Raw genomic sequence first — 25145 nt, forward strand, 5'->3', positions numbered from 1 at the left:
AACTTTAAGCTCTGTTTAACCCACAAAAGAAGACAAGGTAGATGCCCAGATGAAATGTGAAGCAGACAAAGAATTTTCAGTACACAAAGACAACCTTTGTGTTCATGGATTTCCTTTTAGAATGGATCAAACCTTTACCAACCAGGAAGGTTTATTACTTCTGTTATGTAAATGCCAGCCTTTCGAACTTCAGCATGCTTTGGATCTTGAAACCCAGAGCACAGCCATATCCAGGATGGCTGTTTCCCTGGGGCCCAGGTTGCTTTTGTGACTCAGCTTTGCAGTTCAAGAGCCATCTGACCTTGTTCTGGGCCTATGTGAGCAGGAACAGAGCGCAATCACTCAGATTTGAAACAGGATTCTGCAGCAGCATCCGTGGGGGGACGTGCACCTGTCTTTCTGTGCTCCAATTTTCTCATCTGTTAGGTGGAGATAACAATAGTGCCTAACTCAGTGCGGTTACACACAGGCCAACCTGCCTGAAAACATCATTTAAACCTTGATGTGACTGTTGATTTTCTTTCTTTTTTGTCCCCTGTGGATCCAATTCTGGAAAGCAGGGCCCAAGCCTGTCTAGAGTCAAAGCCTTGTCCTATATCCCTGCTCTCATCTTTGGGTCCCAACTCTTGTTTGTTTGTTTTGCCTAGTCCTGGGGCTTGACCTCAGGACCTGGGTGCTCTCCCTGAGCCTCTCTGTGCTCAAGGCTAGCACTCTACTACTTGAGACACAGCGCCACTTCCAGCTTTTGCTGAGTAGTTTATTGGAGATAAAAAGTCTCATGGACTTTCCTGCCTGGGCTGGCTTTGAACCGCGATCCTCACATCTCAGCTTTCTGAGTAATTAGGATGACAGGCATGAGCCACCGGCACCCAGTGGAGTCCTAACCCTTGAGTCCAACACTTAACTACCCTCTTCACATTGCGAGTCTCACAGCATTTGGAGCTCTCACTTAACGTGGTTCTGGGTGTAGGACTGACACGATCAAACTGACCACAGTTAGGATTCACTACAAGGTCCACTTCCCAAATTCTCAACCCACACTTCCCAAATGCTCTTCAGAGGGGCTGTAACATTAGATCACCCAAGGGCTCTAAAAATACAGAAGGGCTGTTGGGAGCTCAGAAATCTGCGTTTTCACACAGCTCCCCCTCTGGCCCCAAAGCCCCTCAGGGGTAGAGGCCAGGCCCCTCATTCACCTGCTCTTCCACTCCAACCACACCCAGGTACCGGAACGGTGACCAAGAGGGATAGCAAATCAATGGCTGCCAGACCTCCCCTCTGCCCCCGCCAACAAGCTCATAACCCATCAGTCCTAGAAGTCTTCTGTCACACCCCAAACACCGCCCCCCCCCCAGTGCACATGGTGGACCAGGAGTCGAACCATCCTCATGGCTGCAGGATTCCTCTTCACAGCCCATTCCCAGGCTTCTGCCCCATACCTGCACCCCGGCTCTCCCTGACTTCAAGCTTGGATAGAATCCAGCTCTGGGAGTCATCGGATCTCAAGAGTAAAATGCATTTCCTTCTGGAAGGATGCCAGAGTGGGCCAGAAACCACTCAGGGTATGAGGAGAGAGAGGCTTCATTATACATGCAAATCCCAGATAGGTACGCACCGGTGGCTCACGCCTGTCATCCTAGCTACTCGGGAGACTGAGATCTGAGGATCTCAGCCCCAAGTCAGCACAGGTGTGAAAGTCTGGAGACTCTTATCTCCAAGTAACAAGGCAAAGGGCTGTAAGTGCAGCTGTGGCTAGAGCAGCAGCCTTGAGCAAAACAAAACCAAAACACTAAGTGAGAACTCAAGGCCCTGAGTTCAAGTCCCAGTACTACACACACACACACACACACACACACACACACACATACACACACACGAAAGGAAAATTTTGTAATGCAGATATTAGTCCCTTCTTCCCCCCAAATCACTGAGCCTTCAGTGTGACTGAGGCCTGGGAATCTGCATTTTTCTACCGATGCCACAGAGAATCCAGGAGACTGTACTTTGAGGACCTGCTGTTGGAGCCGGCAAGAACTATTTACCGAGAATAAGTCTCATTTTATCCTCTCCTAATTTCTACCATCTCCAGTAAATAAATTCATATTAGACCTCGCTGGCCTGAACCAGGTCAGATCCATATTCTAAATCTGTTTTTATTATGTGCACTGAGAGACTACCGAAGGAATATAAACGACAGGCCAGGAGTGTTTGCACAGGGATATGAAAATGGAGACAGAACGCCAGCTGCCTGAGGTCTGTGGGGGCCGTATCGACTCCGGGGTGGGGGAGCCTGCAAAAATGTCATGAGCCAGAAACAATAGGTTTGCAATTCCAAAAAAGCACACAAGGGAAATACCACTCTGAGCAAAGAGTCTGGGATTTGCTCTGAAAGCAGATCTTTGTCAAAACTAATCCCACTCGCCTGGTCTAGTCAGATGGTCCCCTGAACAAAGTCAGCCGGCGTCTGACACTGCTCTGAAGAGCAAAGCCACCAGGGTGACCTCTCCAAGGGAGCCAACCGCTTCCGTGCCATCAGAAGCAATCAGCCATGATGCGAGTCAGGGCCGAAGAAGAAAATTCTTCCATTCCCTCTGCTTGGAACTGGATACCCTCAGCAACCCTGAAGCCGGGTGGCAGGAACGGGTAGGCGTGGAGGCATACGGGGGTTGGAGTGGGAGAAAATGATCTTCTAGAACCTCACTGCAATGCGATTGACATGAGCAAGGAAGAGGGTGAGCAGAGGAAGAGGGTGAGCGAGTGAACAAAATCAGATGGGTGCTAAAGAGATATGCATATAGCCCAGACAAGGTAGGAGTCACTAAGAGCATTTTGTTGTTATTGGTCGTGGGGCCTGAACTCTGGGCCTGGGTGCTGTCCTTCGGCTCTTCAGTCAAGGCGAGCACTCTACCACTTGAGCCACAGCGCCACTTCTGGCTTTTTGTTGCTTATGTGGTGCTGAGGAATCGAACCCAAGGCCTCATGTGTGTGAGGCAAGCGCTCTACCACTGAGCCACCTTCCCAGCCCCACTAAGAGCATTTAAGACACACCACCCCAAAATACGGCACCTCAATCATTAAACAGCAGCGGCAACAGGCAAGTTCTCACCGATTTGCACTTTGTTCTGTCTCCCCTAAAACAAGCCATGAGAGAATTCTCTGGCCACCCTCTAAAGTAGGTCATAAAATCTCTCCACAGAGCCAACTCTATGCCCAAAGAGACGCAAGGGCACAGGGAAGTGTGTGAACAAATGCTCCCCTCGGTTCAGGGTCCGAAATGCCGAGGTGGCGGGGGTGGGAGGGGGAGAATAGGGGAAAGACTGCACCCCTAGATTAGAGGACCAGACCTGTAGTTCAACCCTGCCAACAAGTCGCAGTGGGACCTAGGTCAGCCACTGGCCGTCCAAGGTGCCAACCCCCCAAAGAAGGACCATATCCAAAGCCGTATGCAGTCATGTGACTCAACAGCTTCCTGTGTATCTGTGAAAATGGCTTGAGCCCCCTGAGAAATACGTGATAACACTTTGTATATAAGAACACACGTATTCTTAGCTTCATGTCTACAATTGTGTCTCTTCGGGATTCGGAGCAGCATTTAGAAATGAGGTAACCTCTCAGGCAATTTGATAGCTCTTGATTCTTAAACATTTAGAATTATTCTCCAAGGTCCCCTGGAGTTGTATTTCTGTATTATATTATGTGGCAAACACTGGTGTTTCTTTGTCTATGTCTTCCCCTCCCTCCCTCCACTACCACCACCTATAAGGAGACCCGTAAGCAGAGTTAAGATAGATAAGCACTGTTTTACTTATTGTTTGGATCTCCTGAACCAAATGCCACCTCAAACAAAGAAGGTACTTGAAAACGTTTGTCCAATGAAGGAGGTTAATAACCATTCTATCAAATCTAACCCAGAAGCCCATGCTTGCTGTTCACAGACAAGCAAGTTTAATATGGTACTTTCATTTGTTTAAAAATAATAAATAAAAGCCAGGCACCGGTAGTTCAATGCCTATTATCCTAGCTACTCAGAAGGCTGAGATCTGAGGATCCTGGTTCAAAGCCAGCTTGGGGCAAGAAAGTCCATGAGACCCTTATCTCCAAAAAACTACTCAGAAAAAGCCAGAAGCGGTGCTGTGTCTCAAGTGGCAGAGCGTTAACCTTCAGCACAAAGGGGCTCAAGGACAGTACCCAGGCCCAGGGTTCAAGCCCCAGGACTGGCAACTGAGTGAATAAGGAAATAAATAAATATAAAACAAGAAGGTCATGTCAGCTGACCTCTAAACTAAGTCACACACACACACACACACACACACACACACACACACACACACACACACACACACACAGAGCACATTTACTCTCTGCCTTCTGATGCCAACAAGTTCCTAGCTGAGATGCTGGAGGCGACATGTTCTAAGATGGTTTTAGTTGTTTGTTACCAACTCTCTGAACATAAAATATGTTCCAGCCACCTGCGAGGCTTCCCGAAATACACTGTTTGATGTTTCGAAGGCCGCTTATATCAGCCATGGGCTGAAAATTGACTGGCAATGGGATACGGCGTTCTCTGCGCTTCCTCCGTCAGTCTAGACCTGCCCCACTTACCACAGAGCTCCACCTGCAGCATGAGTTGCACGTGAATCCCCACCAGCCTGAATCACCATCTATTTTTGTATGTGTGTGTGTGCGCGTGCGCGTGCGCACACACACGCACACCAGTACTAGGACTTGAACTCGAGGCCTGAGTGCAATCCCTTCATTTTTTCACTCAATGCTGGCACTCTACCTTTGAGCCATAGCCCCATTTACGGTGATTAATTGGGAAGAAGAATCTCATGGACTTTTCTGCCCGGGCTGACTTGAACCTCAATCCTCAGATCTCAGCCTCCTGAGAAGTTAGGATGACAGGTGTGAGCCACCGGCACCCAACATCTACCATCTTAAAACAGAAAGGTAGCAACTATGAGGAATATTATAAGAAGAGTCTTCATAGCTCATCCTGTAGGCCCATGAGTTCCCCTGTAAGAATTGTTTTCATAAATTCCCTCCGGTGTCTCCCCATCCTGGTCACCACCACCGGATTCGGTTCACTACCAGGACTGAGTGCCATTGGCCCGTGGCCCCCTTGTGCTGACACAGGCCCCGCCCACTGCTGATGAGGCCCGCTCCTCCAAGTCCTTACCCCTAATTCAGCCTTAGCAATGTGTAAACTTTGTCACTACAAGGGGCTCCGATGTTGCCGGGAAGGCCAATGTATTCAGTGTTCAAGCCTAGCACTGGGCTTCATTCCAAATAAGAGAGGATCAGAGAAAAACTGGAGGGGAGGAAAGCTTTTAATGAGCGATAGTCTATAAGTACAAGGGCTTCCTAACACACCATCTCATTTAATCCTCCTGGAGTCCAGTGGGTGGAGAGGAACGTGGTTAGGTAACAGGAGTTCACAGAGCCGAGCAACAGCACCAAAGCCAAGAAGCTGAGAGAGGCGGAGCACACTCAAACTCAGCTCTCTACGTGTCACTGCCTTCACACCGGTAGGGGGTCTGTGGTTGGGTGTCTTGGGGTCCCCCAAGATCACAGAAGATCTCAGTGTAGCTGGGCTCCCCAAGGTGGAAAATGATGGCACTGCCTGGTTTTCCTATTCCAATGACTCTGACCAATGAGGTTCTCCCTGATGAGTGGTGGTCCCACCCACCTCTCATTCTTGGGGTGATGGTAAGGTAGTCATCACTTTGAGAACAGGGTCCACCCAACTCATCTTTGTCACCCACGTAGCAGGTTGCTGGCACTACCCAGCACATCATGAGAAGGTTGTTTTATTTACTTATTTTCATTTTATAAAAGAAAAGGTAAAGAAGCCGGGCGCCGGTGGCTCACGCCTGTCATCCTAGCTACTCAGGAGGCTGAGATCTGAAGATCAAGGTTCAAAGCCAGCCCGGGGAAGAAAGTCTGTGCAACTCTTATCTCTAATCAGCCACGAGAAAATGGGAAGTGGCGCTGTGGCTCAAGCGGTAGAGGGCTCGCCTTGAGCTGAAGAGCGCAGGGACGGCGCCCAGGCCCGGAGTTCAAGCCCCATAAGTGACAAAAGAAAAGAAAAGAGAAGAGAAGAATGGACTTCTGCTCCGGCCATTGTAGCATCTTTTAAGCCAGATACTCAGATACAGAAATGACTGCTGTCACTGGCGATTACTGAGGGGAGCAGAGAGAGTCTCCGAGCTGGGGGACAAGAGGCCATGTGTTCATGTGTACGGCTACCCTTTGGGTCCCTTCCTCTTCCTAAATCACCTCATTTTATGGAGGGCTGTCTTACACAATAAGGAGGGAGACGCTGAGCTGTGAGAAGACCTGGCAGGAATGCTTTCCTATAACAACAGCTTCTAGAATCATCCTAGAAACAGATGGTATGTCACGTGACATGCTGCAGGGAGGACAATTCCCACACTGGGCATTCACGGGCTCATCCTCCCCCCCCATGTCCCCATCCCTCCCCCAGTCCTGCTAGCTGCTGTCATGGAAGCCTTGAAGCCAGACACAAAAGCATCTCTCTGTGTCCCACAGGATGTCCCTGCCATCCCCCAGGGATCTTTAGCAACCTCTACCTCGGAAATGGACCCACACAGTGTTGTTTGCACTTTCCTCTCCATTATGAAATACACAGTAAGCCTGGCACCAGTGGCTCACGCCTGTAAAGCCAGTTTCTTTGGGAGTGTGAGATGTGAGGATCACATTTCAAAGCCAGGCAGGAAAGTCTGTGAGACTTTCATCTCCAAGGAGCCACCAGAAAACCCAAAGTGGGAGCTGTGGCTCAAAGTGGTAGAGAGCTAGCCTGGAGCATAAAAGCTCAGGGACAGCGCCCAGGCCCAGAGTTCAAGCCCCACGACACACACACACACACACACACACACACACACACACACACACACACACACACACACACACACACACACACACACACACACACACACACACACACACACAAAATAAAGTGAGGTGACAGCAACCGTAGGGGAATCTCTGTCTAATGATTTCTTTCCCCTCCTGCTCTTCCTGGCAGGCACCATGGTTAGCGTGAATAGATTTTCTACAACCTCCTCAAGCACCATTTCTTCCATGCCTTTTTTTTTTTTTTCATGACTAACTTCTAGCATGAAGAGAATTTCAGAATCTTGGCCTCGATGTGAACTTCTGATTGATTTTTTTTTTTTTTTGCAAGAAGGCTCAGCATAACAGAAATGATCTGGATCTTGAAGGCTGCCAGTCATCATGGTGGAGGGGAACAAACCCCCGGCCAATCTTAAAGCCACAGGCACATGGAGCCAGGTTGTTTTCCGGCACGTTTCTCTGGTCGGAGCGAGTCACCTGGCCATGCTTGCATTTAGCTTGAGAAGATGAAGAACCCTCTGTGGGTTTTCCCCACAGAGAGCCAAGTTAGAACACGCTACCGTCAGGAGACAGAGCATCAGAACCGACCCCCAAAATGCTGCCTCTCTTCAAGTCGGAGTAGAAAAGGCCTTTCTTTCGTGCCTGCACCCCTAAATGGGGGGACCCCGTTCTAGCGGGTTATCTAACAGCCCTAGGGTGCTTCAATCAGAATTTCTGCAATCATCATTAATTCATTTCTGGAATAGTCTAGAAAGTTCTTGAGAGAGAAAACTTAAGCTATAACCACTCGGCACTGGAAGCCACCCAAGTGCTCAAGAGATTAGCCCAATTTTACCTCAAAGTGTAGCCCGGAGATGTAGGCAGACTAGCAACATCATGCACCTTCACGAGGCAGAGCTGTGGGGCCGCTCTGTATTCCCGGGCCAGGCCCCACTGCTGTGCCCATCGCCCACCGAGCCGCCCAGCCCAGCTCCCCGCTTCCCTGCCCGCCCCGTCATGCCATTTCTGCTGGACGGAAACACCTTTCCCTCCCCCCCTCCAACCCTCCCAGTACCAGACACCAAGTAGAGCTTCCCCTGGCTACCCTAGCTGATGAATTCAATTCTCGCTTGCTCTAGCCATCAATGAGGAATGGGGGGAGCTCTCTGGTTCATCAACTGTTAGCTAGCAAACACAAATGTAGGCTTGGTAGAGCACCAACCTTGAGTGATAGAGACAAGCAACAGTGCAAGGTCCTGATTTCAAGCCCAAAGGGCCGGGGGAGGGGGGAGAGTAAGGACACCAGTGGGTTGATCTGGAAAACAAGTGGTTTCTAATTCATTGGCTCATTGGAGGAGTTTCTAAGTAACTTCGCTGGCCAAGGTTCATGTGCATGTTGAAACTAAAGCACATTCCTCTGGTCTCCAGATTCTCTGGACTTGAGATGTAAATGTGTAGCACCAACAAACCTCCTGGCCTCTTCCTTGGCCTTAGTAGAAGTCAAATGGCTTGGATGGCAGAGCTCTAATTGTATCACCTTGCCTCTCTGAACTCATTCCTTTTGAATTTTGAATTAAAGTGAGCCAAATGGAAAGAAGAAGGGTGGATGAGTACAGTCATAATTTTCTATGTAACACTAAAACTAGAACCAGGTAACTTGATGGGAGGGGTGGGGTGGGAGAGGTGGGGGAGAATGATAAAAGGGGAGGAAGGAAGGAAGGAAGGAAGGAAGAAAGAAAGGAAGGAAGGAAGGAAGGAAGGAAGGAAGGAAGGCTAGTATAGAAAAATACTAGCAAAATAAAATAATTCAATGAAAGCAGATCTTAATAGAATATGTATAGAATTAAGCACCATACTTCTTTTTTTGGGTCCAGTCATGGGGTCTGAACTCTGGACCTAGGCGCTGTCCCTCAGCTCTTCAGCTCAAGGCTAGCGCTCTACCACTTGAGTCACAGCACCACTTCTGGCTTTTTTCTTTTTGCCTATGTGGTGCTGAGGAATCGAACCCAGGGCCTCATGCATGCAAGGCAAGCGCTCTACCACTGAGCCACCTTCCCAGCCCCTAAGCACCATATTTCTTAATGGTAAAGACTTGAATGTCTTTTTTATTGTGAAAATGCCATATAGAGGGGTTACAATTACATGGGCAAGATAATGAATACATTTCTTATCAAGCAGTGTAGCCTCCTCCTGTCTTATAAGCATGTGATACCTTCGTCATAATTGCTATTTTGTCATTGGAGTGCTAAATTAAGGCAAAATGGAAGAAACCAAAGCTAGTTTCACTTCCAATTATGTGCTTCAGTTCTTCAAAAAGCTCTAAGCACCAAAAACACTATGATTAAGAGAAATATAGCCAGTATCAGAAAAACCACAGGTCCCAAGAGCTACTCCTTAGCAAATGAATCTGGAGAAGTATTCATTATAACTGACACTCAAGTTAAAAATTTAACACATCTATTTATCTCTGTAGCAAGGACAAAAAATTAGGTATTGCCTCAAGGGGAAAAAAACCATAAAATCCAATGATTCAAGATGAGCCCTATTTTTGTAAGCACAGAGAAGTGGTATTTTGGCTAAGTTTTGAAAGCAGCGTTTGAAGAACTGAGGCATAATCATGTCTGACTGCCTCAATCGTGAATGGAGTCCTGAAGGTCAGGTAGCTGAGCTAGATGTCGATGAGAAAATGAGGTCTGTGGCGTTGATGAAACAGGGAAGTCCTGAGTAGGCATTTCTTCAAGATCATAAAGGATGAAGCCAGAGAGTGTGGAGGGGAAACAGAAATATAAATCAGAGAATAGAAGGGTAGAAAAAAATGCCAGGTACTGGTGGCTCACACCTGTCATCCTAGCTACTTAGGAATCAGATCTGAGGATCTGAGTTTGAAGCCAGCCCAGGCAGAAAAGTCCCCATGAGACTCTGATCTCCAGTTAACCACTCAAAAACTGGAAATGACGCCAGGGCTTAAGTGGTAGACCTCTAGCCTTGAGCAGAAAGACAAACAGGGCAGCCTCAGTGGCAGTGGGACATTCTGAGTAGAAAGGATCATTTTAGACAGCAGTAGCCATAATCAAATCGGTCCGCAATGAATAACTCAGCAATCAGACACAAAAAGCAACTCTAGTAACAACAACAACAAAAAGTGAAATAAATAAAGGACCCATCATCAGCTCTCACACATCAGACATCCATCCCATGATGCCTTCCCATGGAGTCTCAGAGACTGCCATTGGACTTTCTGTTGCACACTACCAAAAGATCCCGTGGGAAATCAGTGGCGGTCTGGGAAGTACTTTTGCTCGGCCTTATTACAGAGTAGTTTAGATAACAACTCTATAGACAATTGCTTGGGTCTCCCTCTTCTGTTACACTTGTATCCAGTTTTAACCTTCACTTTAAAATACAGGACTTGTGCTGGGTGCCGGTGGCTCACACCTGTAATCTAGCTACTTACGAACCTGAGATCCTGAGGATCGTGGTTTGAAGCCCGCCCTGGCAGGAAAGTCTATGAGACTGTGATCTCCAGTTAACTACCAGAAAAAAAAAAAAAAAGAAAAGGAAAGGAAAGAAAGGAAAAGAAAAACCAAGCTGGTGGTGGAGCTGTGGCTCACATGTCAGAGTGCCAGGTTTGAGCAAAATTACTAAGGGAAAGCTTACTCAAGCCATGAATTCAAGTCTCAGTACTCTCTCTCTCTCTCTCTCTCTCTCACACACACACACACACACACACACATGATATCAGATGAGGTAGATATACATTATATAACATATACCTATATATATTTTAATTTTTTAATTTTTTATTTTGTCTGTAGGTCGTGGGGCCTGAACTCTGGGCCTGAGCGCTGTCCTTCAGCTCTTCAGCTCAAGGCGAGCGCTCTACCACTTGAGCCACAGTATCACTTCCGGTTTTCTAGTGGTTTATTAGAGATTAGAGTTTCATGGCCTTTTCTGCCTGTGATGGCTTTGCACCTCAATCCTCATATCTCAGCCTCCTAAGTAGCTAGGATGACAGGCATGAGCCTCTGGCACCCGGCATACATTTTTTAAATATATTTTATATATATATGAGTTGGTATAAGTCTAAACTTGGGAGTGTATTTCTCTGAAACAATCCCCCTAAGATGGCCAACTCGATCGTCGGCTCCTCCGTTACGCCTACAATGCCATCTGGCCTTCCCCCTAGACGAAGTCCCACTGCAGATTGGATTTATCGAACCTCACAGTCCTTTGGCTTTCTAATTATCCCTGGCATTTGTCATGATGACAGGGGAAATGGAAGTCCTGGTCCCAAAGCCGTGTGAGTGACAAAGAGGAAAAAGATCATAGAAGTAAGCAAGCTGGGCCAGGGCCAGTGACTCACAGGGAGACACAGCAGGGAGACGCTGACTGCTAGCCAGGGACAAACAGCATGGAAGACAAATTCACTTTTCCTGTTGGCCTTTGAAAATGTCGGTGTCTTCATCTGCTCATCATTTCTTTGTGTCCTATTTTCACAATTCGCTTGACACCCTTAATAACTGCTTTGAGACACAGAGAAAGGAAGGGAAAAGGAGGAAGGGAAGGGAGGAAGGAAAAGGAAAGGAGGGAGAAAGGAGGGAGGGAGGGAGGGAGGGAGGGAGGGAGGGAGGGAGGGAGGGAGGGAAGAAGGAAGGGCGGAAGGAAGGAAGGAATGAAGGAAGGAAGGAAGGAAGGAAGGAAGGAAGGAAGGAAGGAAGATAGAAAGGAAGGAAGGAAGGAAGGGCGGGCTTTTGGATGATGTAGAGACAGCACAGCAGAGGACAGAGACACTGACAACCTGACCCATCTGTCTTTGCCATCCATGGGAAAAAGACAGATTCATCAACAACCAGTCTCCTTAAAACATTCCCTAGAACACTGCTAATGGACAGACTTTGTCAGTGCTCAAAGGGAAGAGAGCAACAAGGCTGATCTCTGAGGGCATTTCCTTAGGAGCAGGGGACTGCCAGCCGAACCAGAAAGCTGCAGTCATCTGTCTCCTCAGGAGAAACCCACGAGCTTTATGACCGGAGGCCCAGCCACTGAGATCCATTCCACCTAACCACTCTGCGAAAATTAGCTGCCAACTTGACACACGACCCGAACCCACAGCGCCAGCAAGAGTAAAGGAAGCAGCAGCAACTGCAGCAAGCCAGCACAGCTGCAAAAACACAGCCAGCCCACATGTCCACGGCCACACAGGCCTGGCTCAACCCCCATCCGAGATCAAACGCCCTCTACTCAGAAATAATAAGAGGGAAGATACTCCCGTGACCTACTTACTATCTGTCTTACACAAATTAAGTTATTCAGCTATTAGAAAAGTACCATTCATGTCTCCACTGAACAGCAGGTAAAAACGGAGGCACAGAAAGGCCTCGCCACTTGCCTAAAATCACACAGTAAAGCTCTGATTCAAACCCCAGGAAACCCTTTTCCCAATTACCCGGACCCCAGGAACACCACTTCCCTGGCTTTCCACACATAGCACAACTGCCAAGAACCTGAGGGTTCCTGAGCTAGACTGACTGATATCCACATTCTAGTTCTGTCTGTGACCTTGAAGTCCACCTTCTTGAGCTGCAGCATTCTTGCCCGCAGAGTGGATAGAGCCATGGGAATATGTACATGTGCGAAAGCATCCAGCTCAGAGTCAATCCAGCACAAAGAAGAGGGAAGTGGGGCTGGGAAGGTGGCTCAGTGGTAGAGCTTGCCTTGCATGCCTGAGGCCCTGGGTTCAATTCCTCAGCACCACATAAGCAAAAAGAAAAAAGCCTGAAGTGGCACTGTGGCTCAAGTGGTAGAGCGCTAGCCTTGAGCTGAAGAGCTGAGGGACAGCACCCAGGCTCAGAGTTCAGGCCCCACAACCAGACCCCAAAAAAAAAAAAAAAGAAGAAGAAGAAGAAGAAGAAGAGAGAAGGGATGTTTATTTGAGATCTCACAAATCCTGTTTATTCACAAAATAATACACATTTAAAATTCTCTATCCAAAAGTGTCACACACACACACACACACACACACACACACACACACACGCCCAGACACAAGCCGGGCACTGATGGCTCCTGCCTGTCATCCTAGCTATTCAGGAAGCTGAGATCTAAAGATTGTGGTTTAAAGCCAGCCTGAGCAGGAAAATCCATCAGACTCATCCACCAAAAAGCCGGAAGTTGAGCAGTATAGCTCAAAGGTAGAGCACTAGCCTTGAGCACAAAAGTTCAGGGACAGAGCGTAGGCCCTGAGTTCAAGCCCCAGGACCAGCACACACACACACACACACACACAAAATATAGATAAGAGTTAATTATATGGGCCTCCTAGTTTACAAATAAGGAACAGGCCAGCTACCAAAGAAGAAGAGGAACACAAGTGCTTGCTTGTCTGAGAGCTAGCCCTCCATTGGGAAGCTGAGCATCTCTGGGCTGGCCACAGGCATGGAAAGTCTCCCTTGCTTTTGCCCAGGTTACATCTCCCTTTAAAGGAAAGGTCTTTAAGTTACTAGAGGAAAAAAAAACTGTGTTCATCAATTATTAAGAAGGATTATGTCAGGGAGGAAGGAACAACTGCCTGCCATTTTCCCAGCATTCAATATTTTTCCATTATTTATTACCAGTCCCTCTCTATTTGGGGGACGAATGGGCCGATGCTTAAAGATCCATGGAACGATCAACTTGAGAACCGAAGCGATACGCGCAGTATGCACTCCCAGAAAATATGACTCACCATGAAAATTCTTAGTGGAGATGTTTATCTGCCTCAAGTATATCAAGGAAAAGTGTATCTCCAGCATGCTACAGCCACCAAACCAGCTTAATCCTGTCTTTTACCTTTGCATTTAGTTATTTTTTTAAATAAATAGGGTATCAGCTAAGAATCTCATCTGGGTCCCTCTGGCTAGTTCCTATAAGTGGAGAGCTATTACTCAGTGTGTCTAGTTTGTCTCCGGCCCATACTACGGGAGTACATAGCACTTTCCACGGCAAACCCAGGAATTAGAAAGGCAGCTCTGTGTTCTGTCTTCGCCAAGAATGAAAAAGCAATCTCGTTTGTCCATTATCACCACCACAAGATGGACAGTTGTGCTTGAAAGGACACAAGACTCTGGCTCTCCAGACAGACTTTAATAGCTGAGCCTGGCCATCCCCAACTATAGAGAGAAGAGGAAAAGAGGCAAAAAAAGAGCTGGAGGCATGGTCCAGCAACAGAGTATCTGCCTAGCAAGTTAGAGGCCCTGAGATTAAACCGCAGCACCAACACCAAGAAAACAATTAAAAAACAAGAAGAAGGATAACAACGCATCTAAGGGCTGAGGATAGGCACCTGTGATTCCAGCACTCGGGAGCCTGAAGCAGGAGATTCCTGAGTTCATGGGCCAGACTGGGTTAATAGCAGGCCCCTGTCTTAAAATATTTCCCAAAGCAAAAAATTACATTTTTAAATCACACCCATCCTGGGTCTTAAGTCTTCCTTCACTTACTGTCAGAGTGGTCTTGAGCCTATTACCCATGCCTTCTGAACTTTCGTCTCCTGGAAAATCAGGATGCAAACCAATTGTTACAGTGATGGTTGGGACGATGAGATGTTGATTCGGTTTTTCTGCTTGATCATCTTCTCACCGCATCTTAGCTTCTCTAAACTGCTCTGGGGCACAGCCCAGCCTTCTCTACGAACATCGCCATCACCCATGTGATCAGGCTGTATTTATTCTGCTTCTCATTAGCTAACTATTAGGTTGGGGGGGGGGGGAGACAAGAAATGCATATCATTTTAAGAGCAAGCAGCAGAATTCCTTACAGGAAATTCTTCCCTCGGCTCTAGAAAGTATCTTGAAATACATCTTAGGGCACTGGATATCCTGAAACATGAGTTTACAAGAGAAATAAAAAAGGAGCAATCAGATTGCTGTAACTTCAAGTGTTGGTCGAGTGTCCATTGTATATGCCAGGCCATAAACTAAGTCATTTGCTTGTATTCTCTCATTCAGTCTCACAAGGGGTCATTAATCCTTCTTTCTGCTATTTGGACAGGCAAAACAAGGCTCATGGGAACTGGATACTTATACTCAAAGCCTTTGCAGTACAAGAGAGGACCTGTCAGCAAGCCCCCCTGATAGACACCTGTCACCTGGATTGAGATTCCGAAGAACACTTCAAAGATGCTGCTGCAAACCTCACGTTCTCCCGAAGAAAAGCATGCCCTGCCTCTACAAAAGACCTCTGCTGTCTCCAGCCGAGCAGCTGGGAGAACTTCCAAGGTGTGGGGAGAAGAGCTCAAATCTAGCATCTGTGCTTCCAAACTTCCAGATTTCCCTAAGAACACCTGCCCAGTCGGGGGTTCCACAGAACTTCATGTAGGCCTACTAGTGCAGATTCTTTGAAAAGTGGCACGCAAAAAGCCTTCATTTTAAAGAAAGAAAGAAAAGAAGGAAGGAAGGAAGGAAGGAAGGAAGGAAGGAAGGAAGGAAGGAAGGAAGGAAGGAAGGAAGGAAGGAAGGAAGGAAGGCCAGAAACGAATGCAACCAGTTTGAGAGGTGCAGTGATTGTTCTACCACCCTCAGCCACAAACCCAACCCCCCTGGCTCCCATCACATCTTTGGCTTCCATCGTAACAATAGCACTATTTAAAGAGAAGGGAGCATCTGTTCATCTGAGGCGGTACGGGTTCCCCGGGTGGTGCCTGATGCCCAAAAGAAACCAAAGCCATCCGGCTCTCCTGATGTGTATCAACTCACAGCGGGGCTGTAATTAATGAGGGTCCCCTTCCACCCATGCTGTTTCTGAGGGAACACCGAGGCACTGATACCAGAAAGTAGTCAGGGTGAGAGGAAACATGTCTTCAGAAAGAAGAGGTGCTCAGGCCACAGAAACAGCTGGCCAGGCTGTCACGCTCACCCCTATCCCCTACATCCCCCCTCATCTCCTGGGGGATGGGGGGGCAGGGGAAGCAGCAGTTTCTATCCTTGAGAGTCGGACCTGCTGTCAGGCAGTTTGCCTACCTGAGCCTGGCACTTCCTTCCTTCCCTGGAGAAACGGCTGGCCCCGCCCAGTGAATTAAGCCGGTGGGGAAACAGAAGACAGAAGGAACTGGCTGACAACGGTTCCCCAATTATTCCACATCACGTGCCCAGGACAGCATGTCCCAGAGGACGGTGCCTTCCTTCAGGGACTCTGACGCCAGGAATCCGCACAGAGAGAGAGGTTCCCTCCTCCCCCATCAAGGATATACCAGAGGCCCCCAGAGAGCAAGCCACCCCCAAACTGACTGGGTAATCTCTAGCTGTCAGATGCCTTCACCCGCATCAAACCACCCAGCAAGCTGTTCCGCTCGTCTCTGCCTACTCACCTGAGCTTCCCACCTAAGCAACCGTGCACCTAACACCCAGCCAAATTATCCACAGGGGACACAAATCGCTCTGAGCGTTTCAGAGTGTGACGGCGTCTCACCCGGCATCCCGGAGGCCCGGGCATCTGTGAAAGCAGTCGTTCCTGACGGTGGTCAAAATGTGGACCGCGTGGTGCATATTTACTTTCACATCCAACCATGCCCAATAATAATTCCGGGTGGGCGGGGAGGAGAATAAAAAGGAGCTTGGGTCTGATCATCTTTTCCGGGCTGTGTGGAGTATCTTGAACTCTCACATTGGGGTCTGATTAATGCTCGCTAGTCCAGACTTTCTCACAAAGGAGTGTTGGGTGGAGAAAGGCTGTGGAACACAGAATCCTGGCAGCGGGCAGGACTTATCACTGCAGTGATTTTCACTCTTCAGCCAAGATGCTTGCTGAGCTTCCCAATGGACAGAGGAGAGATTTTAGGAGAGACAGACCTTATGTATCATCCTGCCTTCGCGAGCTACTGGCTTTTTGAACTTTTGGCAGAAGAAGCATTGTGTGTCCATCTTTCATCTCTGAAATGGGGGGCGGGGTGTTTGCATCCTCTCCATTTCACAGAGCAAGGGTTCAATTCAATGAGCCAAGTTAGCTAGAGTATCTAAGGGGGTACCAGGCACTCGGTAAGAGGCCGGTAAATCCTTATTCCTTCTACCCTTGGCCTCTGTCTGGATTGATGGACAAAGAGGCTCTTTCCTATTAAATGGACATGGTTTGCATTTCAACCACCTGGTTATGGTGATTTACTCTGTCTAGGCCAAGCCTAGACTCCACTTCCTCATCCTTGGAAGAAAATCTTGCTCGTCGGGCTGTGGTGAGGATTGGAGATAATGCATGCGTGCACACATGCACACACGCGCGTGTGCGCACACACACACACACACACACACACACACAAGCGTTTACTGAACAACAGCTAGCTCTTGTGGTTTTCCCATGGTGTCTGACCAAATAAGTAGCTGAGATGTATCTCTCTCTCACACACACACACACACACACACATACACACACAGGCGCGCACACGTGCTCACAAGCATGGGAGGATCTGAGACCAAGTGGCAGAGTGGGAAGAGGAAGAGACGCTGTGTAGTCTCAGTGGAGGCGGGGGGGGGGGGGGGAGGAGGGAAAGGGGAGGGAGAGAGGGGAGGGGAGAGGAGAGAGGAGGGAGAGGGGGGAGGGGAGGGGCGGTTATGGCAAACCACCATTCCAACAGAGGACAAGAATGCTCCTCAACAGACAAGGTGAAAATAAAAATTCTTAGATACCACAGTGACTTGTGGACCGTAGTACATGATCACAAGTACAAATCTGTGATGTTAACTTTGGAACAGAAAAGCATTTCATTACGCTGCCCAAGTTGGCCTCCCGTTCCTGGGCTCGAGTGCTCCTCCTGCCTCCGCCGGCCCCAGCTCACGCTACTGCCTGGCTCATTGGAGGAAAAAGTAATATCCCACCTTTGGGAGTAGCAGGGGTGATGGGGAAAGGGTCTGGCAGCAATGGACAGGGGAGTCCATCCCTAGGCACAGGAAAGCTAAGGAGGCCTTTGGGTGCAGAGCAGTGTTTGTGATCACTGTTGCTCTCATTTGCAGTTTGAAGCACATCTCAACCTGCCTGGCTCTTTTGGTTTGTTTGGTATCAACCATCCTACAGAAAGGCCTCACACACGGGTGGTAAGAACACAACAGCACATGCGTGGTCACCACAGATGCGTACTGCAGGGCATCTAGGATCCTCAGTGACTCACTGACACCCAAGGAGTCAGAAAAAGCTCTGGCCAGGGTTTCATTACCATGGTGTCTGGAGATGCCTAGGGGACCCTGCAGCCTGGCACGACGGGACACGTGGGGGCAGAGGGTGTAGAAGTGGAAGTGTAGCCTCCAGACAGCAGCTGCCCAGACCCTGATTCCTGAGCAGCAGACAGAAGCCCCCCTCCCCTCACCCGGCCCCTCTCCAGCCCAGATCTCTCCTGCAGACCCTTCTGGAACCCCACAGAATGGCAGGAGCAGGTTCAAGCAGGAAGTTGAGGCTGCTATAGACATTCTATTTGTGACTGCCTCTGAATAATTTAACACTCTCTCCAAAAGAGACTATCATTAGAATTTGTCAATTCCTGTGCATTTGAGCAGACAGATTCAAAAGAAAGGGGGGGATAAAAAGGAAGAAAAAGTTCCCACACAGACTGGCTTCAAGTAGTAGTAAAGACAGGTGGTGATTCCATTTTATTCTTTTACAAATATATATATTTTTTAACATTTTTTTTTACTTTTTCATCAAGCTTTTTGCTCACTGGTGCATCTGACACAACCAGAAATTCCATCCTTTCGTGTCTAATTAGCCTTGAGACCAAGTCAGCACTAGAGACACGAGATGTAGGCGGTCCTGCTTAATTCTTACAAGGGCTCCGCTAGCTTTTCCCACCTCCACCGCTAGTTCCCTGTGTGCTGGTAGTCAACCTACTTAACCTTGATGGGCTCCCTCTCTCTACCTGAAAAATATGAATCATAAATGTAGCCTCTGCTGCGGAGTGCTGGAGGATTAAATGAGCTAATTGGGATAAAGCACTGCTCTCAAAGTCTTTGATCTCCTATCCCTTATTACATACTGGCCGGAAGTGAAGTAGCACTAGGTGCTAGGAAGAGTCAGACAGGCCCCACCTCCATTTCCAGCTCTACATCAGCCCACTGGCTCTCATCACAAGCAGTACACACATACATACGCCCAGGCATATCATCATACGTGTCTGTACACGCACACACATATGCGCGTGCGTGCACGCTCTCTCGTATTCATGAATTCATCATCCTCCTATTATATCCTGAACTTGGCTCTATCAACCATTTCCTCCCAAGCGCTGGTGGCTCACACCTGTCATCCTAGCTACTCTGAAGGCTGAGATCTGAGGGTTATGGTTTGAAGCCAACCCAGGCAGGAAAGTCTGTGAGACTCTTATCTCCAACTAATCACAGAAAAAGCCAGAAGTGGTGCTGTGGTTCAAAGTGGTAGAGCACTAGCCTTGAGCAAAAGGGAAACCAGGGACAGCAGCACCTAGACCCAGAATTCGACCCCCAGAGCCAACAAAAAAAAATTTTTTTTGTCAGTTATAGGGCCTGAACTCAGGGCCTGGGTGCTGTCCCTGAGCTCTTTTGCTCAAGACTAGCTACTCTACCACTTTGAGCCACAGCACCACTTCTGGTTTTCTGGTAGTTTATTGGAGAGAAGAATCTCCCAGACTCTCCTGCCCAGGCTGGCTTTGAACCGTGATCCTCCGATCTCAGCCTCCTGAACAGCTAGGATGACAGGCGTGAACCACCAGTGTCCAGCATGAAAATAAAAAATTTTAATGCTCCATTTACACATACCCTACAGACACTTCCTTCCACACACTCTCTCCTTTCCCATCAACGTCTCCAAGAACATCTGGGCTGCTGACCAGTGCCTCCTCACCCTGGTGTCTGTGTTCAGGGCTCCCCAGCACTCATTCTCACCCCTCCACGCCCCAGTCTCTTCTCCCGACTCACCAGTCATGTTCAAATTGCCACCTGGAGCCCCTCTTGGTCCCCAGCCTCCTTCGTAACCCCTTCCTGATTGAACTGTGACTGTGACACCAGCTCTCAATGGACTCTCTTGCTTCCTGGATCCCCACCCCACCCCTACTTCCTTCCCTGCCTCCTCTCCCTTGTCTCCTCTCCCTTTCTCCCTCTCTGTCTGTCTCTACCTCCCTCCATCCCCCCTCTCTCTCTCTCCAGTTCTCCCTCCCTGTTTCTCTCTCTCCCTTCCTCTCCTTCCTCCTCCTCCTCTCTCAGCTCTGCCTCTCTGATTTCAGCTACGTTCACCACGTCACACTTCAGACCCAGGCTGGCACACCACGCCTGCAACTGGCCCTGCCCTGACCTTGCCAAGGTTCCTGGGCCTCCCCGCTCAGAGGCCAGCGGCCTTTCAACCCCAGCCAGAGAGTCTGCGCTCCTCCCCTCCACTGCCCTTGCGGGAGCCTCGGCCGCTCCCTCCTCCTTGCTTTCCATCCCCAGGCCCCACTCTGGCCAAGCCCCAGCGCTCCGCTCTGTCTCCGTATCTTGAGTCATCCGCTCTCCCTTCCCCTTCGCCGTCCAGGCTCAGGCTCTGCAACCCTCATCCACCACAAAGCACTCAGGCCCCCTGCTCCCAGTCTACCCACCTGCGCCACCTCTGTGGAGGGGTTGTCAGGGCCAGCCATGCTTTGTTGAGCTCTGGCTGGGTACCAGGCACCGAGCCTCGCCCCGGCACACAGTATCCCATTTGCCTCCCCCAAGTCCCCTCCGTGATCATGACCGCTCTTCCTGTCTCATACACACAAGGAGGCCGGGCTGAGATTCGAACGCAAGCCAGTCATCATACATCCATGTGGTCCCTACTGGTAGGCCACGCTGGACCAAACGAATCCCCCTCCACTTCACCCCCTACTCCCAGAGAAGCCTCCTTCCACGTAGACTGCAAGTCCATCCACGGCAGCCATCAGCCTCGCCCACACCGGGCTCGTGGCCCTAGGCCTCCCTCCCATGTCCCCCCTACCTTGGGGCTGGCCATCTCTGTAGCCCCGCCCCTGCACACAGGCCATACCCCGGTTCTGAGCTCTTCCCAAATGGACACCTGTTCAGGTCCCTGCCATCTCACTCAGCTCAGTCTTGAGCCCCTCCTCTGCCAGTTCCGACCCCAGAAGGTTGAATTTCTCTCTCGGGTGTGGCCTGGCATTTGTCCCTGGTGTGGGACTTCACCCTACCCTGGCTTATCAGAGGGTCCTTCTGCACTTCCGCCCGCTGGGGTGGCTCATGGTCTTGAGGGCAGACACCCTCCGTGGAATTTCTGTAATAAGTTGTGTACCAACCCTCAGGCCAGTTCAACATCTGGTGAAAGGACTTGACCTCAAGATCTCCCACACACAGACTCTGTTTGAAAAGCAGAGACAAGAGGCTGGACACAGGGCCATACAGAAATCTCAGATTTGGGCTGGGAAGGTGGCTCAGTGGTAGAACACTTGCCTAGTATGCATGAGGCCCCTGGTTCAATTCCTTAGCACCACATATCCAGAAAAAGCAGAAAGTGACACTGTGGCTCAAGTGGTAGAGCGCTAGCCTTGAACTGAAGAGCTGAGGGACAATGCCCAGGCCCAGAGTTCAAGCCCCACGACAAACCAAAAAAAAGAAATCTTAGATTTGACCCAGAGCAGGTTGTAGATCTTAGGAGCATCGCTCACATCTATAATCTTAGCTGTCAAGAGGCTGAGATCTGAGGATCACGGTTCAAAGCCAGCTAGGGCAGCAATGTCTGTGAGACACTGATCTCCAACTAAACACCAAAAAAAAAAAGAGAGAGAGAGAGAGAAGTGGAGCTGTGACTCAAGTGGTTGAGTGCTAGCTACCTTGAGCAAAAAAAAAAAAAAAAACTCAAGGACAGCACCCAGGCCCTGAGTTTAAGCCCCCGGACTGGGAGGGGGAAAAATACCACACTTATAAGGAGCAAAGTTAAAATTTGTTGTTGTTGTTGGCAGTAGTTGGGATTGAACTCAGGACCACGCACTTGCTGAGTGGGTGCTCTACCACTGAGCCATACCTCCAGCCCTCTTTTGTGCCTGTTGTTTTCCAGATAGCATTCACTGCTGGCCCGGGGATGGGCCTGGGCCTCGAGTCACCTATTTTAGGCTGGCCACTATAGCAAGGATGGCGAGCTTGCACCAGGATACCTAGCTTCTTCTGCTGAGATAAATTCGTGCAGACTTTCCTGCCTGGGCTGGCCTCAAACTGCGATCTTCCCAATCTCATCCTCCCACACAGCCAGGATGACAGCCGCGAGCCACCAGAGCCCAGCTTCGCCAAGGGAATGTGTAAGGAGAGAACAGAACCGCCTTTGCTTTCCGATGCCTCTTCCTCTGGCCCACCTCCAAAGTGACTCACGGCGAGAGAGACGGAAGCAGGCCCCCGACCAGCTGCAAACCTCTGCTGGACACAGGCAGGAGCTGGGGATGGCCCAGAAACACAACGCATGTGAAACCTCCCGTCTGAGTTGAGATGAAATGAAGGAAAACAAGAGCCCTATCAGATGTGCCCTCCTCCCTCCCCTACACACCCCGAACATCATTTCCCCTGCAGAGCATCTCCTCCTGAGTCTCCTTCGGGGCCATGAAACTCATCGTGGTGATGCTCACGGTGAGACGCGGGCACGCTTTCTGTGCTCCAGCAGGCAGAGTTTAAATCCCGGATGCCACCCAGAAGGTGGCACATCCTAGAACAGCACACAAGGACCCCAGGTCACCCCCTGCCCTCCGCTCACACGTCTCCAGCCCACCCGCCTGCTCAGGGCTTCTCCTTCCTCAGCCTAGAGGTTCTGGGTTGCAGAGAAAATGCCATCAAAATCCGGAGAGCCTGAGCAAGCTGCTCTGAGCACACCTCCCGAGCTGAGCACCCCTGCCGGAGGCTGCAGGGCAGAGGCTGCGGGGCGGAGGCTGCGGGGCGGAGGCTGTGGGGCAAGCTCCCAGCTCCCGGCCTCTGACTGTGTGCGTGTGGGAAGAGAGCAGCATCTTGGCTGCCTCCCACCAAGGGCACAGCTCACCGCGCTGCGCCGGAGGGTGTGGTCAATCTGTTTTCCAGTCTGGCCTCTTTGCTCCTTAATTAGGACATCTTGGGAATGTTTACAATCGCCTCTCCACACGCCGGTCTCTCGTCCACCCTTCTCTCTCTTTTTCTGTGATGAAGCAGATCACACAAGAAGAAGAAGAAAGAAAGAAAAAGGACAGAGAGCATCTTCAGCTCTGTCTGTCACATGCCCAGCAGGGACCTGGGAAGGTGATATTTACTTCCCAATCCTATGAGAACCCTCCAAGGGAGACTCAGGTATCATCCATTGGATAAAAAGGGAAACTGAGGCAAGCCCAGAGAGAAGTTAAGTGACTTGCCCCAAATCACACAGCTAGTGATGGATGGAGCTGGCATTTGAATCCAAATCCTCCAGTGCTAAAGCCTATGTCATCCTGGGCCTACATCACCCCAGAACTACATCATGTGTCCTACAATCCAGAAGTGTAGTGATGGCAGACACCTTTGCCTTGTTCCTGGACTCTTACTTCTTCATAGAAACCCTTCATCAGATTGAGAATGTCCCTTCTCACCTAGTTTGAGGGGTGTAGGTGTGTGTGTGTGTGTGTGTGTGTGTGTGTGTGTGTGTATGCATGCACCTGCACTGAGGCAGAACTCAGGGAATGCCTTCTACTCTTGCCTGGCTCTTTCACTCATGGCTGATGCTCTATCACTTGAGCTACACACTTCCATGTTTGTTAGTGGGAGATAAAAGTCTCATGGATTTGTCTGCCCTAACCTGGCTTCAGATGGTGATCTTCAGATCTCAGCTTCCTAAGTAGCTAAGGTTACAGGAGTGAGCCGCCAGCCTGGAGATCCTCCCTGTACCTCCGTTGGGAGAGAGGCCATCGAAAGAGCCTGTTAAGGTAAGAGGAGGCTGTCACAGTGTTCTCTAATGAAATGCCTTTTTTCTCCTTGCAAGAAGAAAAGGGAGAGAAGAGCACATCATGAGGACATAGGCAGGTGGTGATTCTCTGTTCTCCAGGGACAGGTCATGTGAGAAAACAAATGGTTTAAACCACCAAGTCTCTTGTGTTTTCTTATGGCAACACTAGGGGGAAAAATATGCTGGGCGCTGATGGCTCACGCCTGTCTCCCTGGCTACTCAGGAGGCTGAGATCTGAGGATCACGGTTCAAAGCCAGCCCAGGCAGGAAAGTCTGTGCGACTCTTATCTCCAGTGAATCACTAGAGAACTGGAAGTGGAGTTGTGTTTCCAGGTGGTAAATGCTAGCCTTGAACAAAAGAGCTCAAGGACAGCTCCCAGGCCCTGAGTTCAAGCCTTACGACCAACCAAAATAATAATAATAATAATAACCATTACTCGTAGGACTGGGATGATGTTCAAAGGTACAAAATGTGCCTACCAGGTGTAGCCCTACATTCTATACCCTAGCATCACAAAAGAAAGAGAGGAAGGGATGGAGGAAGAGAAGGAGGAGGAAGAAGAAAGAGAGAAAATCCACTCCCCCTTCGAGAATAAATGTTAGCTTCCCTGGATGGCAGTTTCGGCGTAGCTTGGGAGAAGAAGACGTGAAGATCTGTTACGGAGTAGAGCACGCAGGCTCTGCAGACGCAGCCTCCCCAGGACTCGGGAGCTGTGTCTCTCGCTCAGCAGAGAGCTTCTCACTTCTGAGGAGGGAGGTGCCAGTAGCTCCCCCATCCCCGCCTCCACCCCCGCCCAAGTCTTCACGGAGGCTCCCAATCGAATCATGCCTCATATACCTCTGGCACCACAGATTGGGGAGGGGGGGTGGCGAGGAAGGACTGTAAAAATCGCAAATCGCAAATGACAGATTCGTGACTTCCCCGGGGAATAAATAGCTTGAGCAGATGGGCCTCGAGGCTGGAAGATTTCACTTCAATCTTAATGGAACTTCGATAATTTGGTGAATGTGGGAAGCGAAGCACTGGTTAAGCCAAGCTGGCTAGGACACATCGCCCGGCTTTGAAGACAACCCCAGAAAAACATCCCCCTACTCAAGAGCACAGGGCCACAGGAACAAATATCCAGGGATCTGAGCACCCTGCTCCTTCTGGGAAGGGAGAGGGGGTGATACCCAGAGCAACACAGGGTGCTCCAGTTCCTCTGTGCACCTACAGACTCTTCTCCAGGCAATCATCCTGAAGACAGTCCCAGGTGACTTCTAGATAAAGAATGAACGTATCTACAGACCTGCAAAGCAGGCAATGCTCAGAGCCCTCGATTGTCCCTTCCAGCGTCACCTGTCTACTTTTCCCAAACTACCACACCTAGCCTTTGCCAGTTAAGCACTTCCGTGCCCATCTATGGTGAAGA

At 49.5% G+C, this 25145-nt stretch overlaps 1 protein-coding gene across 4 annotated transcripts in view; it reads right to left on the reverse strand.

Moving 5' to 3' along the window:
• Sv2b (synaptic vesicle glycoprotein 2B) overlaps nt 1-25145 on the reverse strand; it is a 79666-nt gene that overhangs the window by 32095 nt on the left and 22426 nt on the right. The window contains exon 1 of one of the 4 annotated variants that reach the window (XM_070043193.1): nt 15855-15928. The exons of 2 other annotated variants lie outside the window; for them this stretch is intronic. The gene's annotated coding sequence lies outside the window, so the exon portion shown is untranslated. Of the gene's footprint in view, nt 1-301; nt 387-15854; nt 15929-25145 lie in introns of those variants that run through there. One more of the 4 variants, XM_070043191.1, reaches the window with a different exon arrangement.

This window comes from Dipodomys merriami, unplaced genomic scaffold (genome assembly GCF_024711535.1).
Source record: "Dipodomys merriami isolate MVZ:Mamm:240054 unplaced genomic scaffold, mDipMer1.0.p SCAF_33, whole genome shotgun sequence".
NCBI classification, from domain to species: Eukaryota; Metazoa; Chordata; class Mammalia; order Rodentia; family Heteromyidae; genus Dipodomys; species Dipodomys merriami.